General features: G+C 35.5%; 1 long non-coding RNA gene across 1 annotated transcript; it reads left to right on the forward strand.

The window, feature by feature from the left end:
• Nucleotides 1-15,643: 15,643 nt before the first annotated feature.
• On the forward strand, nt 15,644-17,457 carry LOC131218323 (uncharacterized). The gene is made up of 3 exons (XR_009157639.1): nt 15,644-16,006; nt 16,944-17,296; nt 17,394-17,457. It is a non-coding gene; the product is annotated as an uncharacterized LOC131218323 (long non-coding RNA).
• The last annotated feature ends 2,109 nt before the right edge of the window (nt 17,458-19,566 follow it).

Here is a 19,566-nt window from a genome sequence, read left to right on the forward strand (position 1 = left end):
AAAATATTCCTCCCAGATATAAGAATACTCCTCCTAAGTTTGTGAAAGGAGAGTCTTCAAACTTAAAAGGGAAAAGTTTAAATCAAAATTATTCTAAAAATGCTAAAACTTTTCAATCCTTAAAACCTAAAAGCAACCATATCAACTATAAGAATCAGAATCGTAATCCTTTAGCTGAGAAAATTGTTGATTTACTTAAGGAGCTCTTAAAATCTAACTCAATGGATCAGTCTTATATCAACCACAAACACAAGAAGACCAACTATACTCCTAAACCCAAAACGGAAATGAAATAGGTTCCTAAGGTTACTTGCTTGGTTGCCCATATGGCTTTCAAAGCTTCAAGCCATTCAAAGTGGTATCTAAACAGTGGATGCTCTAAGTACATGACTGGTGACAAAGGTCTGTTCATCAATCTTAAAGACATGACTGACGGTTCAGTCACATTTGGTGATGGTAGCAACTACACGATTATTGGCTAAGGCACGGTTCAACTTTCTAATCTCCCTTTATTTGAAAATGTTTTATATGTAGAAGGTTTAAAACACAACTTATTAAGCATTTTTCAAATATGTGATAAAAATCATAGCATAAAATTTTCTAACCTAGGGTGTGAAATTTTAAATAAAAACGGTTCTATAATATTAATTGGTCACAGAACTTCTGAAAACTACTATATTGTAAGTGACTATAGCTCATCTAATTTATCGTGTTACATGGTCCATACCGATGAGACTGAGTTATGGTATAAATCCCTTGGACATGTACACTACCGTAACTTGTATAGATTGAGCAAAAGAGAGTTAGTAAGAGGTTTACCCAAAATACAAAAAATAGATAAAATATGTGGTGAATGCCAGATTGGCCAGCAAACTAGGAGTTCTCACAAAAAAGTGGACTCCAATGCCACATCTAAATCGCTCAAACTCCTCCATATGGATCTTATTGGACTAATTAGAATGGAGAGTCAAGGTGGCAAAAAGTATATTCTAGTAATCGTTGATGACTTTACCAGATATACTTGGATAGTCTTCTTAAGAGACAAATCAGAAACTCTCGATAAAGTTAAAAGGGTACTTAAATGTATCCAAACTGAAAAAGAGACACAAGTTTGTAAGATCTTTAGTGATCATGGATTCGAATTTGAGAATAGCGGTTTTGAGAAGTTTTGCAGTGATCAGGGAATATCACGTGAATTCTCTACACCCAAAACACTACAACAAAATGGTATAGTAGAAAGAAAAAAATAGAGTGCTTCAAGAAATGACAAATGTTATGTTAAACAGTATGAAGCTCCTTAAAAATCTTTAGGCCGAAGCCACAAATACTATATTTTATATAATTAACCGTGTTTATACTAGAAAATCAAACGGTAAAATAGAATATGAAATGTGGTTTGATAAGAAGCCTACTGTCAAATACTTTCGAGTTTTTGGCAGCAAGTGCTACATTTTACGTGACCGAGAAAATCTGGATAAGTTCGACACCAAAAGTGATGAAGGGATATTTTTAGAGTATGCTCTGAATAGTTGAGCGTATCGAGTTCTTAATAAGAGGACCGGTGTAATTCAAGAGTCCATTGATGTAGTCATTGGCGATTACTTAAATACACCTGTCTCAAATTCAGAAAATGATGAAGTCCTTCTAATTGATAAACCAGATACTTCATCAGGTCAAAATAACTCTGAACTGAGAACTTTTAAAGATCATCCAACTAATCAAATTCTTGGAAACCCTCTCACTGGTATATGCACTCGTAGACAACTAGAAGATGTGTGTAACTACGTGTGCTTTACATCTCAGATAGAACCGACTAACGTAAAGGAAGCTCTTACTGACGAAAACTGGATAGTTGCGATGCAAGAAGAGCTTAATCAATTTCTTAAAAATGATGTTTGGTACTTAGTTCCTAGACCTAAAGATAAACATATTATCGGAACTAAGTAGATTTTTAAAAATAAGTTTGTGAACTTGGTAATATAATTCGAAACAAGGCTAGACTGGTTGTACAAGGATACACTCAAATTGAAGGCATCGATTATGATGAAACCTTTGCCCCAATAGCTCGTGTTGAATCAATTAGACTATTTATATCCATTGCTTGCTTTAGAAAGTTCAAAATTTATCAAATGAATGTAAAGAATGCTTTTTTAAATGGCGATTTGCATGAAGAAGTGTATGTTGAACAACCAATGGGTTTTGAAGACCCTAAGAATACTGATCATATCTATCACCCAAAAAAGACTCTCTACGATTTAAAACAAGCTCCTAGGGCATGGTATGAAAAATTGACTAAGTTTTTACTAAGTTATAACTTTATAATGGGAAGTGTTGATAAGACTTTGTTTGTAAAGAAACATAATGATCACATTTTAATAATACAGATTTATGTTGGATCTACCAGTGCTAACATGACTGTTGAGTTTGCAGATCTTATAAAATATAAGTTCGAAATGAGCATGGTTAGGGAATTGAATTATTTCTTAAGGTTGCAAGTTAAATAACAACCTGATGGTTTCTTTATTTCTTATACCAAATATGCTCTGAACTTAGTTAAAAAGTTCAGATTTGAGAATGAAAAAATTTTTGATACTCCTATGAGTACGACTCTAAAACTCTCAAAGGACTCTACAGGTAAGAAAGTGGATCCTAAATTATATCACATTATGATAGGTAGTTTCTTGTATTTAACTGCGAGCCGACCTGATATTGCATTTAGCATAGGAATTTGCGCTAGATATCAATCTAACCCTAAAGAGTCACATTTAACTACTGTTAAGCTGATTATGCGATATGTCGCAAGTACAGCTAATCTGAGTCTTTGGTATCCACATGATACTAGTGTTCAATTAACTGGTTACACTGATACTGATTGGGCTGATAACGTTGATGATAGGATATCAACCAGTGGTCGTTATTTCTATGTTGGGAACTGTTTAGTTTCTTGGCAAAGTAAGAAACAAAGTTCAGTATCGCTGTCAACTGCTGAAGCTGAATACATTGCAGCTGGTAATGCATGCATTCAACTTGTATGGATGAAAAGAATGTTAAGCGATTACGAAATTGCACAAGATTCTATGATTTTATATTGTGATAATTCAGTGCAATTAATATATCTAAAAATCCAATCCAGCATTCACGAACCAGACACATTGACATTAGATATCATTACATTCGTGAATTAGTGGAAGAAAAGACAATTTCTTTGGAATACATTCCGACCGAGACTCAACTTACTGACATATTCACAAAACTGCTCAATAAAAGTAAGTTTTCTAAATTAAAAATTGATCTTGGTATATGCAATTTGAATTAATTATTCATGTATTTCTATATTATAATGTATATACTTTTTAGTTTGTATGTTTACATTTCAAAATTTAATGAAAAATGCACATTTTTGGCTGTGCACGACCAGTCGAGTACATGTTCGACCAGTCGTGGCATGACCGGTCGAGCATGTACTCGACCAGTCATGGTATCGCGGGTTTGGCCTTTATTTGGGAAAAAATCCCCTTTTTTTTTTTCCTATTTGGGCTTCTTCTCCAGCGGGTCTAAGCATGACCGGTCGAACCCATCTCCATTATTTTTCAAGGTTAGTGCTTTATTTCCATTTTTCTTATAGATTCAAGTTCATTTCACTTCTTTTTCATCTTTGGAGTGATTTATTTCTTGTTTCATTGAATTTTTTAGGGCTTTCTTCTCCAAAATCTGATTTTGAGAAAACCCACTCTACTTCTCTTGCAACCTTTTGATTCCTTCTTTTTCTAGTTGCAAATGGAAGGTAGAGGCAAAAAGAAAAGTTGTCGTGGTCCTTCAACATCTAGATCGACACCTATCATAAGGCGCCACCTTCAGTCACCTGAAGATGATCCTCCCAATGTGCGGGATTTAAGGTTACGCAATGTAATAATTGAACAACTTGTTCATGTTGAACATCTTGCTCCTTTTGAAATCCTTCCTCTTCTCTAATCTATAGGATGAGCTAACATTCTACATTGGGATGGGCCGGCATACGGTCTATTGCGCAAGCTATGTATGCATGTATTTCTGATTTTTCAACTGAAAATTTAACTTTTATTATAGCAACTAGAGAAGGTCCATTTGAGGTAGGCCGACATCTGATTCCTGGCCTAATGGCCATACTTGTCAATGATGAAGGTATTCCAATTAGCACTCTAGTAGCTAAACCATTTGAATAAAAAAAAACGTATGCTTACTAGAGCATTGTGCAATATAGATGCGCAATGGAGTCAAAATGGGAATGCGCTTGCTTCAAAGTACTTGTTACCTAGATACAGGATCCTTCATTGGATATTTATTTCAAATCTTTATCCACATTCTGGTAACAAAACCGAACTCACCTCGATCATGGTTCGGATTCTGCATTCCATTATCTCTGGTACAAATGTTTGTCTTCCTTCTTTAATCTGTCATTCCATCATACAATTCCGTCTCCATCCTTGACACAGTGATATCCCTTTTGCATATCTTATGACTGTGTTGGCCACCCATATGTTAGTGGCTATGCCTGTTGGAGAGGCTCCTATTCAACACCTTATTTTCAACAACTCAAATATAAACAAGATGAATTCGAGGTTGGCCACAGGCTAGGTCAATGTGGGTGGTGGTGGAGCTGAAGCAGTAAATGAAGAAGAAGGCGATTTACCTCCTGATGACATAAACATGGACGATATCTTTGATGAGCTTGAATCAGATTTTGAGGGTGACCTTGATTATCAGCCTTCTGATTTTGCTGAGAGGTTGCATTCTCTTGAGGAACAGGTGACTTAGATTCATGTAATCTAGGATTCGTAATTTGCTTATATGCGTAAATATATGAGGCGCATTAATAAGGGTTTACATCAGATTGATCCATCTATTCCTGCTCCCTCTTCAGGATCTGATTAGTATTTTCTAATCTTGGTTTGTAATAACTTTAATGCTACTTGGTTTGTTTTGTCTTGTGAGGTTATACTTGACTTAACTTTATAGTACATGGTTGAACTTGGTTACTTATGTTTGAATTTGACTTGCCTATTGAGTTAATATGTTGTCTATCTTGATCATTTATTCCTCAATACTCTTCTTATTCTTCCTTCTTTATATTTTTCCACTTCCATGTATTAGTTTCTTCCTTTGTCATATTGTGACAAAAGGGGGGAGAAGGTTGTCATGCTGCTGATCTATGATATGCAGATTGTGGATGAGTTGTTTGTGAATGATTCTATTTTGAGAAGGGGAGTTGAAGGAATTGAAGCATTGAAGCAATTTAATGCTTTGTTTTTATGACTAGTGCACGATTCTTTAACTAGGTTGTAACTGGTTTCTTTTTATAACCGGTGCATGATTCTTTATGCATATAATGTTTATGTTATTGTGGAGTGTGTTTTGTCACAAATTTGACAAAGGGGGAGATTGTAAGTGCTATGGTCTCTAGCTCCTGTAATTGTCAAATTTTGTAGTGCCAAAACCTCTCTTGGAATCTGTGTCTTATTTAGCTCTTCTACATACTAAAGACTTTGCATCACTCAAGAACAAATGTCTTTACTTCAAGAAATGCAAGATTACATGGTCATCAAGTGATTGTTCAATGTTCAAGATTCACAATTCAAGCTCCAAGTCAAGACAAAGTCTTTTTACTTTGTACCTCAAGCTCAAGATTCAAGATATTTCAAGTTCAAGCTTCTTAAGGCTACAAATTCAAGTTTGAATATTCTTCAAAAATTCAAGCTTGAATATTCTTTGAAAGGTTACAAGTTCAAGCTTCATTCCATGATAAGATCTCAAGCTTCGTGAACTTCAAAGAACGACTATCAACTGAAGAAAAAGAAGTTTCATTGTTCATACATCATGTTTAAGGTATGAATGACCCTAGATTGACCATAGGGTAGGTCATTTTGAATACATAATTCAATTATATCATTTTATAAGTGAATAGTCTGTTTCTCGACTAGTCTTGGACTCTGTTTGACTAGTCCTAACACTGGCTCGACCAGTCCAAGAAATTCCTCGACCAGTCCTAAGTTTGTTTCAAATTTTCAAAATTTTTTGTTAAGCCTCAACTAGTCCTGAAGACTGCTCGACCGGTCGTGTGAACAGTGCTTGACTCGTTCTCGACCAGTCTTGCAACTACGACTCAAAGTCCAACAACTATTTCAGGTTCTACACGACCAGTCGTGAAGGTCCATCAACCGGTCGCGCAGGGCTTATGACCAGTCGTGGAATGACTTTATCTTATCACGCCTAAATTTCAAAAATTTGTTGGTCCTACGACCAGTCGTAGTGTCCTCAGGACCAGTCGTGAACGTGATTTCTTCACTTATAAATAGAGCATGAATTTCAGAGTTTTTCATTCAATTCAAGATAAATCAATACGCCACTCTGAGAGATAAGTTAGTATTATTTCTAAGCTATATTGTGCTCATTTAATATTCTCTTAATTTAGCTTTGTTATATTTGAATTTGTATTTCTATATTCCATTCATATTTGAAGAAGGGATTGAGGATTACCCTTTTCTTAGAATCAAAATCAAATAGAGCTAGCCCAACTTCATTTAATTTAAAATCAATTTAGAACCTAGACCCATTTCATAAGTGAGTTTAGACATTGAACTTCTACGTTAAAATTCTGCTCTGATTTGGTTCTTTCGGGCGGCATCAAAAAGAGAATATCCAGGTATTTTACATTATTGTAAATTTCTGTTTTGATTTTTGAGATTGTACCAGAAAAATCTCTATTTTGGTTTGTCTGAGGTGATCCAGAAACTCAAAGTGTGGGGTTTTTTGAATTGTGTAAGCCCACTTGAAAGACACATTTGTGAAGGTTTTAGGTGAACCTGGAAAAACCTATTTTTATAGTGAATGCTAATATCCACTGTGTGAGGACATTAGGAGTGAAGTAGTTGTGTGACTGTTTTTCTAAACAGTTGGTGTGCACACAAGCGAACCACTATAATTTCTGGTCTTGTGGTTTGATTATTTATTTCTTTTTGTGGATGGTTGTAATTTCCTTTTTGCATTGTGGAGAATGTTGTAATTTCTTTTATGCAAATGTGGATAATGTTGTAATAGCATAGATTTCTTTCCTCGCTATTTATTTATTTATTCCTCTGTATCAAGTTTGAGTTTTTGATACACAAACCGTTCTGGTAAGGTTGTCCTGCCATAAACTCTTGGTTTTTATGGTGTAAGGTTGTCCTTAGAACAACATCTGTATCAACCTCTCAATACTTGTTCTTTTGAGGTTGTCTTTAAATTCAACATTGTGGGATTGTCTATTGCTATCTGTATTTAATTTATTTAAATCCACTGTTAAGTTTTAATTTGGTATAGTCCTATTCACCCCCCCCCCCCCCCCCCTCTAGGACATATGGCTTGGTTATTTTTCCGTCATTATCTTCCATTGTTTGAATATGGTGAAAACTTCGGATTTACGTTTCATGAAGTAAACTTAAACTTTCCTGGAGTAGTCGTCAATGAATAAAACAAATCATGACGACCCTCCAATGGAAACCTTTGGTGATGGCCCCTATACGTCAGAGTGCACATAATCAAGCACTCCCTTATATACATGTTTTCCAGATTTAAAAGATAATATAAATTGTTTACTATATATACAATGTTCACATATATTTAAATCAGAATTCTTAAAAGTTGAAATTAAACAACGATTAGATAGTACCTTCATGCCCCACTCACTTATGTGGCCCAAACGAGCATGCCATATACGTACAGACGTAAAATCTACAACAACTGTTGCCGCTCCACCTATTGAAGTGTTCCCGATCAACCTGTAAAGGTCTCTATGTCTTTGTGCTCTCATAACCACGAGTGTCCCTTTTGAAACTTTAATGACACCATCAATACCAGTGAACTTGCACCCTATATCCTCGAGTGCACCAAGAAAAATTAAACTTTTCTTCATATCAGGAACGTGCCTGACATCGGTCAAGGTACGCTCCATCCCATCAAACATCTTAATGCTCACATTACCAATAGCCACAACATTACAGGCATTGTCATTGCCCATAAAGACCTGTCCAGCATCGCATTCCTTGTAATTGACGAACCAACTCCTGTGTTAAGGATCCACTCATTTCTAAAATTATCATGCAAGTATCCAACCATAGACACATACAAAACATCACCTCCACTTGTTTCTTCATCAGATGTGACAACATTGGCTTCCCTGGAAGAAGTATCTGAGTTTTCTTTCTTTGCTTTATGATTTCTGCAATCCTTCTTCATATGTTCATTCATCCCACAGTTCAAGCACTTTAGTTTTCCTTTGCCATTACCCTTGGATTTGGATATAGGTCTTGAACATCCTGTACCTCGCTCAGTATTTCTTCCCCTTATAAACAGTGCATCGGAAGATGTCCCCATGTTGCCGTTTAGATTTCTCATGGCATTCCCTTGAAGGGCTAAAATAACGGTGTCGACACTTAGGGTTTTATTTGCGGTGCACATTGTATCCCTGCATGACTCATATGATGCTGGAAGAGAATTCAATAACATAAACGCTTGTTCCTCATCTTTAATCACTTTCTCCATATCCAGCAGTTTACAAATCAATTTATTAAAGTTGCTGATGTGGGCCTCAAGATCTCCACCCTCTACCTTCTTGAAGGTATACCACTATAGCTTCAAGTATAGGTGATTTTCAGAGGATTTTTTCATGTAAATATCCTCTAACTTTGTCCATAAACTAGCCACAGTTTTCTCCCTCAAAACATTATAGAGAACCTCATCCATGAGACATAAATGGAGGGAAGCTAAAGCATTCATGTCAAGAGTATTCTAGTCTTCATCATTCATAGTCGAGTTTCACTCCTCAAGAGCATTAACTTCGCCTTGCTTGATTAATAGACTAATCATCTTGATCTTCCATTACTCAAAATTATTTTTTCCTGAGTACTTCTCAATATCAAATTTGGCGTTTCTCATTGATGTTAATCCTGCAAAACCAGATCTGTACCCCAATGGTTGTTCTGATATCACTTGTTAGGGATTGTGCTGCTGAATCATACAGAGTGGATCTAGGATAGCAATCCAAGAGCACCAAGCAAACACAAGAGAACACAAAGATTTAACATTGGAAAACCCTTTCAGAAAAAAACGACAACACAAAACGACAAATCTTCACTATAAAAGAAGAAATTACAAAGAGAAAGGACTTATCAGACTTGAGTAATCCTCAAATCTCTCCCTTGCTCCACCCTTTTAGAAACCCTAGAACCCTTTAGAAAGCCTTAGAATCCTTTAGAATAACTCCCAATCATGTTTACACCCACATATATATAGTTTTAGAAAGAATCATAAATGAAATCGGAAACAAACCCCGCACTTTCACAGTTTTGCAAAAAAAATTGCGCATAATCTGATTAGATTTAAGACATCAAATACAGCATATTTGAGATCCAATTTGTTCACAAGGTCACACAGACATAGATAAAAAGAAAAATAACAAATATCAAATTTTAAAAATTGTGGCACTTAAGAAATTTCTAATGGTTATTGTTCAACCTCTATTATTTTTGTGGTCACTACGTGAAAAATGGAAAAAAAGGACGGATTTAGAGACGGTTCTGGACCGTCTCTAAAATTGCTTGGTTTAAAGACACTTTAGAGATAGCTGTAAACCATCTCTAAAATTTTAGACGGCCCCTGACCATCCTTAATATTGTCTTAAAAATTTGAACATCCACAAATCATTTAAGACGGTCGTTGACCATCTTATATGGGTCATCCGAGACGGTCATTGGCCGTCCGCATTAGAGATGGTCCTTGACTGTCTTATATGCGGTCATCTGAGACGGTCATTGGCCGTCTACATTAGAGACTGTCATTGGCCATCTTTTACTTGCAATCTGAGACTGTCAAAGACCGTCTCTATTAGAGACGGTCCTTAGCCGTCTTACAGCCCTGTCAAAGACCGTCTCTATTAAAAACTGTTAAGGATTGTCTCTATTAGAGACGGTCCTAAACCGTCTTATAGCCCTGTCAAAGACTGTCTCTATTAGAGACTGTTAAAGACCATCTCTATTAGATGCTCAGGTCAAAAATGAAAAAGCTCAAAAAATTTATGAATTTCAGTAAAAAAAATAGTTGAGAAGCTTAGAAAAATAATTAACAATGTTTAAGAAAAATTTAAATTTTGAAAAAAAAACTGTAATTTTATAAAAATCTAAATTTTGAAAAAAATAAATAAGAACTTCAAATAATGTTGATAATTTTGAAAAAAAAATTTCGATAAAAATATGACATTTTGAAAAAGAAAATTTAAAAAATTAAAGAAAATTGTGAAAGAATTGATAAAATGTAAAAAAAAATATATTTTAAAAAAGAAAACTAAATTTTGTATTTTGACAACAAAATTTGAAAATTATATAACAAAAGTGAGATTAAAAAAATGATATTTTGAAAAAGAAAATTTAAGAAACTAAACAAAATTGTGAAAAAATTAACAAAACTAGAGTTTGATGATGTAAAAAAATATATATTTTAAAAAAGAAAACTAGATTTTGTATTTTACAAGAAAAATTGAAAAGTTAGATAACAAAAGTGAGATTTTGATGATGTGTTGTATATCCTTGCCGCCCATACGTTTCTCCAACCCATTTTTGGGCCGGGTATAAAAAATTGTGTAGATTTAGATCTTAAGTGGGCCACACCATTAGAAAGAATGATAATATAGTACCTCGCCATTAAAAATTATAAAGAGCCCATCGTAAGATTTTAGTAATGTTTATTTGCAATCCAACTTGTTGATAATGTAAAATAGATCTAGATGAAGGTAAAGTACAAAGATCAAATTGATCCAAAACTGTTGTGGCCTTCAAAAGGTTTTTAATGGTTATTCATCATTATTTTGATTAGTATGGCCCACCTGAGATTATTGAGTTCTTGTGATTTGAAATCACATCCTAAAATATGATGGAAAAATATATGGACAGTGTCGATATACATAAAATATATTAAGGTGGGCCCTACACGGTTAGAGTAACACCCATGAAGAAGTTACCTAAATAGTGAAATGGTCACCTCATGGGAACTTCCCATGAGGTTAATCTGTGTGGGCCCCACCATGATGTGTGTAGAACATTAACACCATGCATTTGATGTGTCCCCTTTAAGTCCAAAAATCAGTCATATACGAGACTTAGGGTGGGCCATGGCATCTAAAACTATGTGAAGACATCCCTAAAACATATAAAAGCATTTGGTGGGGCCCACATGAGTTTTGGATGTGTATGAAACTTAATCTGACTCCTCATCCAAGTGGGACACACATAATGAATGGGCTGGATCTATGAACCACATCTAGGTGGGCCCAATAAATGATTATGAATATTTTAATGGGAGGGTAACTCTCTTAACTATAGTGTGTGGTGTGGCCCACCCAAGTCATGGATTGACTTTATTTTTAAGCTCGTGGCCTACCATGGAATGATGCATCTGATTGATGGGGCATATCCAAAGTTCAAGTGGACCCACAATAGAAAAGAGTGGGATAGTGACACCCACTATTGAAACCTTCTTAGGGCCCGTCGTGATGTTTATTTGAGATCCAATCTATTTATAAGTTAATACAGACATGGATGCGGTTGAAAATTGGTCTGATCCCTCATCCAAGTGGGACACACATAATATTTGACTAAAAAAAAGTAGTAAATGAATGTGCATGTATCAGCCGTTATCTCTAAATATGATGGGAAGGAATCTAGAATGTATTCCAAAAAAAAAAAAGAAACCTCTTGCTTTTATTCTATTTCCCAAACTCCACCTCATTTTATGCATGACTTGGAGCTGCTTACACTAATAGATCCTTAATTAGTCAACTAAAAAAGCCAGTCTTGCCCTTGGTTAAGCCCAAATATCACTATTTTGCCATGCATTTGAATTAATCTTCTTTTATATACTAAAATTTAATTTGGTCTGGCATGAGCCTAGGTTCGAGCCTAGCCTGGCCTTGTACATGTGGCATATGACTCGAGAATCAACCTAACAAGTCCTGATTTAAAGCCCAATGTTTAAAATAAAGATGGATTAATGTTGAGTCTTGCCAATGTCTAGTGATATTAAATTCCATGACGTTCAAGGGAAGAATTACCGTTGTGCCATACTGAATTTTTATTGGTAAGGGTTTAACCAATCTTAATAATTTTTATGGATGCAGAGGCTAATTAAATGTTTTGAGAGAGCAGCTGAAAGGTGTCACACGGATTCACTATCTAGTATAGTTGCATCATGGTCTTGGGGTAAACATGTCGCCGTTGGCCCAGGAACACCTTTCCAAATTATGTGGAGCAAGAAAGAAGTTAGTTTTCTTCCCTTTACCATTGTTGTTTGATTGTTAATCCATACAACGATTATTTTTTTATGCCATAGGTCTTGGCACTTGCTATTTTCTTAGAATTTATTAGTTTAATAACCTAGCTATGTAAACTATTAGACTTTGTTTCATAAGTATAAATATGAATCACCTTATTTCTTCTTTTTGCTAGGTGACAACAAATCTAGATGTCATAACAGATGTGTATGATTTCCTCCATATGGTAAGCATTATTTCTAGTGAAAAAGAAGTAAGCAATGAATGTCTAGGTGCAGATGGTCTAGGTGCAGATGTTGATGAAAAAGAAGTAAGCAATGAAGCAGCCCGTTCAATCTGATCAATCTACTCCCTGGGAAGGTTGGAAATCAAATGATGCAAGAAATGAGAGGGTTTAAGATGCTAAATCCCAAGATGTAAATTGTTGGAACCAACCGAATGATTCATCTACCAAACCACATGTTTGGGATAAGGACAAGATGCATGGTCAATCTAATTCTGTCTGGGGTAGTCAGAACCCAAAGGGTACCCATATGGAGAGATCTTCAAATATTGGTGGTTGAAATGAAGACAAAGGACAAGATGAGCTGAATCAACCAACAAGATCTCTTGTTTGGACTTCTTCCCCTATTGAGAAGTCTTCAGATGACTGTAGTTGGAAAGAAAATAGAGCACAAGCTTGATTTCTATCGACCGACCAGAGCTCCTGGATGGGGTTCTTCGAGTAGATTCATTACACTCAATAGTAGAAGAGATGTAGATTCATTACACTCAATTCAGGCATGGTTTGCACCAATTCAAGAGACTATACATTAGGCATTCAATATATAAGACTGGAGTGAGACTGATTAGGCATTTAAATGTGTTGCAGGATGTTGTTTGAATTACTTGTCCTAATAGGTGCACAAGTTGAGATGGATTAGACTTCTATCTTGAGAAAACACCATGATTTCAGGTAGTTATTATTGTAATAGAAAGTTAAAAAATTAAAAGAGAGATAATGAATTCATGGAAAGAAATGTTCTTTATCATTAGGTACTAAACTTCAAGTAATATATGAAGTGCTTATTAGATGTTGTGAAATATAATGCCAACAATTAGTATTTCATGTCCCATAATGTGTTTTATTTTGTTCTTTCTATGAAATTGGCTTCTTTTTTCTAAACATGTACCTATTGCGTGCATTTTGTTAGTAATTGGCATCCACCCATACATGGTATCTGTTTTTTTTTTTTTTTTTTAATGCTATTCTATGATTGGACTGGTTCCTTCTTTCCTGGCAGACATTCTGATATCAATCTAGTCGAGTTGGGAAAGGAAGCAATGAGTGAAGATGATAGAGTTGTCTTGTTTTCAGCAACAAATCTTACTGGGAAGTTTGACATTATGGGTTTAGAACAAGAAGGGGTATTTCCATACTGTCAATCCAATTTTCCAGATCATTTTAGTGGTTGAGCCCAAAATTAAAGCATATCCAAAGCTCAAGTGGACCATACCACGGGAAACAGTGGGAATAATGATTTCCACCGTTGAAATCTTCCTATGGCATACAGTGATTTTTATTTGTCATCCAACCTATTCAATAGATCACAAATACATAGATGAAGGGAAAACTAAAATATCAACTTGATCCAAAACTTCAGTGGCCTCCCAAAAATTTTCAATGGTAGACATTCAATTTATACTATTTCCTATGATGTGGTCCACTTTAGATTTTTATAGGCTTCATTTTTTATCTTATGTAATAAAATCATATGTTAAAATGGATGGATGGAATGGATAAAATAAATAAATCATGCTGGGTCCCACAGGATTTACTGAGTAGGCTTGGGAACGGATTGACTACTCCCCTAACACCAACCAATGGTTGGTGGGTTGGTGCTCTGTGGCCCCCACCATGATGTATGTGTTTCATCCATGCCGTCCATATATTTTTACAGATAATTTTACAATATGAGACCAAAAATGAGATATATCCAAATCTTAAGTGGACCACATTCTAGGAAACAGTGTTGAATGAGCGTCAACCATTAAAAAACATTTTGAGGCCATAAAAGTTTTGGATCAAACTGATTTTTGTTTTTCCCCTTCATCTGGCCCTGTATGACCTAATCAACATATTGGATGTCAAATAAATAGTACAGTGGGCCTTAAGAAGATTTCAATAATGGATATATACTAATTTTATAATTTATTATATATATATATATATATGGGAAAAGGTTCCATGTGGTCGAGCTTATGAGAACTACTCATAAGGTCGAACTGTGTGGGCCCCACCGTGATGGGTGTCGAACATCTACCCAATCAGTCAGATGCACCATTCCATGGTGGGCCTGGGGCTTAAAAATCAAGTCAGTCTGTGACTTTTTTGGGCCACACCATCTACAAAAGTTGAGAGGGGTTACCTCCATTAAAATATTCATAATCATTTGTTGGGACCACTGAGATGTGGTTCACAAATCCAGCCCATCCATTATGTGTGTCCCACTTAGACGAGGAGTCAGACCAAGTTTCATATGCATCAAAATTTTAGGTGGGCCCCACCAAGTGATTTTATATGTTTTAGGCATTTCTTCACATGATTTTAGATGGTATGGCCCACCTAAGTTCCGTATATGGCTGATTTTTGGGATATCCCATAATTTAAAGAGGGCCCATTAAATGCACGGTGTTGATGGTCGACGTGCATCACAGTGGGGCCCACACAGCTCGACCTCGTGGGAAGCTCCCATGAGCTCGACCGTACAGAACCTTTTCCCTATTTCCAATGGATAAAATCCATAGCCTAACCACAACTTCCATCGTAAAAGTCTTGATTTTAATGGTGGACGTTCAATCTATACTGTTTTCCCGTGGTGTGGTCCACTCAACCCTAAAATTATATTTAAAAATGGATGTACGGCGAGGATTGAAACATATATATCATGGTGGGGCCCATAGAGCCCTACCAGATCCAAAGCACAAGTGACGTTATTTATTTTGCAGAGACAATATGTGAGTTTTGTGTTTGATGTAAAATAGTGGTGACTCATTCATGATAATAGTGATAATGATATAGAGTAATCCAGACCATCTAAATAATGGATCTAGTAATCAATGGTTAATATTTATATTTTTCTTATATAAAACTGTCTTAATCGTCCAGTAAATAGTCCCTTAAACGTATGGTTATTAATGCAGTTAATGAATTAAAGTATGGAAAACTCACAATCTACGGATTTGAAACTAACATCTCATTTTAGAAGAGGGATTTCCTCTTTTGACGTGCGCGCGCCATGGCTTTTTCATCTCCCTTTTTCATCTCTCTTCTCGTGCGCTTCTCCCATCTTGGATTCGGATATTCAATCTCCCATCTTACCTCTAAATCTCATTCTCTCTTTTATTTCTCTTCCTTTCTTCTCATTATCGGGTTCTTAGATCAGATCTAGAGCTACAGATCAGTAGGGCCGACAACCTGGGGATGTGGTCATTAACGATGGGCAATCAAGGACCCTAATCAATGGTCAGTGGTTAACGGCCAAGAAAATTGTTGTCCTGCATCTTTTTTTTTTTTTTAGTTTGGATGTCCAGCATCTGATCCGAAGATCATTCCAACGGATCGAGGGTATTCTCTTTTTCTCAACGGTGAGCATCAAGGACCATAGCTCGTTCTCTTCGAGGCACTCGAAGGTACTTTCTCTTTCTCTCTGTTTTCCCCTTTTGATGGCCAGAAATTGGGCAGTAGCCATGGCAGCGACAGCCATGTACACCGCTGTCCACAGCCTCCTACATGTTTGAAGAAATGCTTCAACCAATATTCTCGATTGTGTCACGTATACTTTCAGAACATGGCCCCCTACATGTTTAAAGAAATGCTTCAACCAGACCTAGGTTATAAACATCTCCTCTTCATCATGGACCCCATCATCATCAATATAGGTAAGGATGCCATGTCCAAAGAATAACCTCTTAGGTCTCAAAAATCAGTCCACTGACCTGCTAGACTCAGCCCTGTTTCACCTCTAATGGTGCTTCCCCCATTAGTGGTGAAACAGTGGTACTGTGTACTTCACTTAGGAGGGACATATAACAATGGTGAAACTTAAGTCACAAGTTTAACTAGTCTTGATATTTGAAATTATTGGAAACCCAAGGTATCAGTTAGGAGTCCTTTTAACTGTGAAAAGCAGTTTATTCTTAGTTTTTTGCAAGAAAAGAGAGAGAGATTGTTTTAACAGTCCTTTCAAGAGTTGAGATTAGATATCCTTAATAAAAAAAGAGTTGAGATTAGATTAGATGGTTTGGAAAAATTGCGTTAGAACCATAGAAGATGGAGATGTGTTTTGGGTCTATGTCAACTGTAACTTACGAATGTTGTTGATGAGAAAGTGAACTTTATTTTTCTCTTGAGTGATTTTTCTCTTGAGAAAGGGAACTCCTAGTTGGTAGAACAGATATACTCTAGCTACCAGAAAGGCTACATGCCAACTTATCTTTGCTTTCTGGTTTTGTAACTGATCTAAATGCTTGTTGATACTTTTTGAATTGCAGTACGTCTAAGGTTTCTGGACAATATATATTGATTGGGTGACTGTGTTGTTGTTCTGAGTATATATTTCTTATCCAGAGCTTATAACACAACCCAAATGGGAGGTTTGTTGTGGTTTGTGGGGATGGAGAATACATTATATATACAGCTTTGGCCTGGAGAAATAGATCCTTTGGTTCAACATTGGAATTTGTTTGGTCATTAGATGGAGAATATGCAGTTAGGGAAAGTATATCAAGGATTAAGATTTTTGAGATAACATATAACAATGGTGAAGGTTGTTGCTATTCTTAATAGCAAGGAGGGAGTTAGTGGCACTGTGTACTTCACTTAGGAAGGACATGTCCCAACTACAGTGACCGGAAGCCTCTATGGTCTTAAACCTGGGCTTCATGGCTTCCATGTCCATGCTCTTGGTGACACAACAAATGGTTGTTTGTCCATACTCTTTTACATTTAGTCTCTATATTATTATTTTTTTCTTTTTGTTGATTGCCCTATTGATGATCGATTGCAAGTAATATATAGCCAATGGTCCTGTGTGCAATGGGAAGAAGTCTGATGTTATTTTTTAATGGAGAAGAGTAATAATATTGGTCTTCATTTTTTTTTTAATTGGTAAAATTTACATGCATTTTGAGGTTTTAGGAGTTTAAACTAACACCCTTTTGTTTTCTTTTATATTGATTCTTAGGGATGGATTTGCCATTGCAGCTAGAGGTAACCAAAATTTATTTCTTCTTTTTTGGTTATACGCAGGTTTGGGTATATGCTTTAGGTTATATATATATATATATATATATATATATATATATATATATATATATATATATATATATATATATATATATATATATATATATATATATATATATATCTTTAAGTGGAACTTTAGATAGGGTGATACTAAAGGACCTACCAAGGCTGGCGATGGATTTGGCAAAAAGGATGTGGTTGCAGTGCCTATTATTATTATTATTATTTATTTTTTGTGATGTTCACATCACATGGTTATAGTAGATTTAAGTGTTATTTGCATGAGCTTGTCATAATGTCTTCTGATTGTTTCGGTGGTAAATGAATTTGCTAGATTGCTCAACAGGGTTCTTTCACTCAAGGAATGAGCTATATGCATTCTTAGGTAAAGATTTCTTCTCAATATCACTTGCTTACTGAAAATATAAATCTTGAAATTTGATATTGTATATACTATTCAGTGGCATTTTTGTATCGATGCAAAACTTTTTTCTTCAAAGGGCATAAAGACTTCATTTTGTAGGAAAGATTCATTTTGTCACATTTGGGCATGGGAAATGTGATGTTGTTGAATCCATAAAATTTTTTTGGATACTGGGAAAGAATTGAAAGGAATTCTATGGTGCAGGTACCTATTTATATAAAAAAAAAAATTTCAAAGAAGTGATAGTTGGGAAGGAATCTAGTTGCTTGGAATTTCCAATTGAACTTGTGGCTAGGAATTTAAAAAAAATAAATGCAAAATGCTGGAATTTCTAACTAGAAATCATTTCTAGGCTTTACCAATCCCAATCACAGGAATTTACACCTACTTAGATTCTATTTTGAGGTGGGTACTTTTCCAAGGAGCCAAATAACCCCTTACGATCTTTGATTTTCTTGTTTTTTTTTTTTTTTTTTTCTTTTTTCTTTTTAAACACATGCATTCACTGTCACTACTCAGTATTTATTTGTTATGAAAATATATCAGAGATAAAGAATAACTCCTGACATGTAGATGTAGCATTGGTGATACATAGGAGAATGGGAAGAATGTATGAGACTACTTGTTACTATGTGGCATCTCTGGAGAAAAGCTCCTTCCTTTTTTTGTAAGCTTCTATAAAGAGAAACTTCGTAGAAGTATACATAAAAATGGAGCTTAATCCCCAGGGTGGGCAGGGAGAGGGGTTATCTATTCCAATTCACATACTTCTAGAGGAACATTAAAACAAGCAAAACTTACTTGTGCATGTCTATCCAGCTTATTCTAGGTCTCATTGTAGATATACATAAATTTATTCTCAAATCCTTAAAGCTAAACTTACACCTAATCCTAATTTCAACTCCTAAACCTAAACCTAAACCTATAACCGAAACTTAATTCACTTAACTTAAACCTACACCTTAACCCAAACATATAACCCGAACCCGAACCTGAACCCGAATTCTTAAACCTAAACCTAAACCTAAACCTAAAGCTATAACCTAACCTAAACCTAAACCTATAACCTTAACCTTAACCTATTCTCAATTCCCTAAACCTTAACCTATTCTCAATTCCCTAAACCTTAACCTAAACCTAAACCTATAACCTATATGCTAAACCTAAACCTAAAGCCTAAATGTATTCTCAAATCCCTAAACTTAAACCTACACCTAATCCTAATCTCAACTTCCTAACCTAAACCTAAACCTAAACTTGAAAACCCAAACCTAAACCCGATCCTGAACTCGAACTCGATTTCCTAAATCTAAACCTTAACCTATTCTCAATTCCCTAAACCTATAGCTTATAACCTAAACCTAAACTTTAACCTAAACCTAAACCTATAACCTAAATGTATTCTCAAATTCCTAAACCTAAACCTACACCTAATCCTAATCTCAACTCCCTAACCTAAACTTAAACCCGATCCCGAACCCGAACCTGATTTCCTAAACCTAAACCTTAACCCATTCTCAA

Source organism: Magnolia sinica, chromosome 11, assembly GCF_029962835.1.
Source record: "Magnolia sinica isolate HGM2019 chromosome 11, MsV1, whole genome shotgun sequence".
In the NCBI taxonomy this organism is placed as follows: Eukaryota; Viridiplantae; Streptophyta; class Magnoliopsida; order Magnoliales; family Magnoliaceae; genus Magnolia; species Magnolia sinica.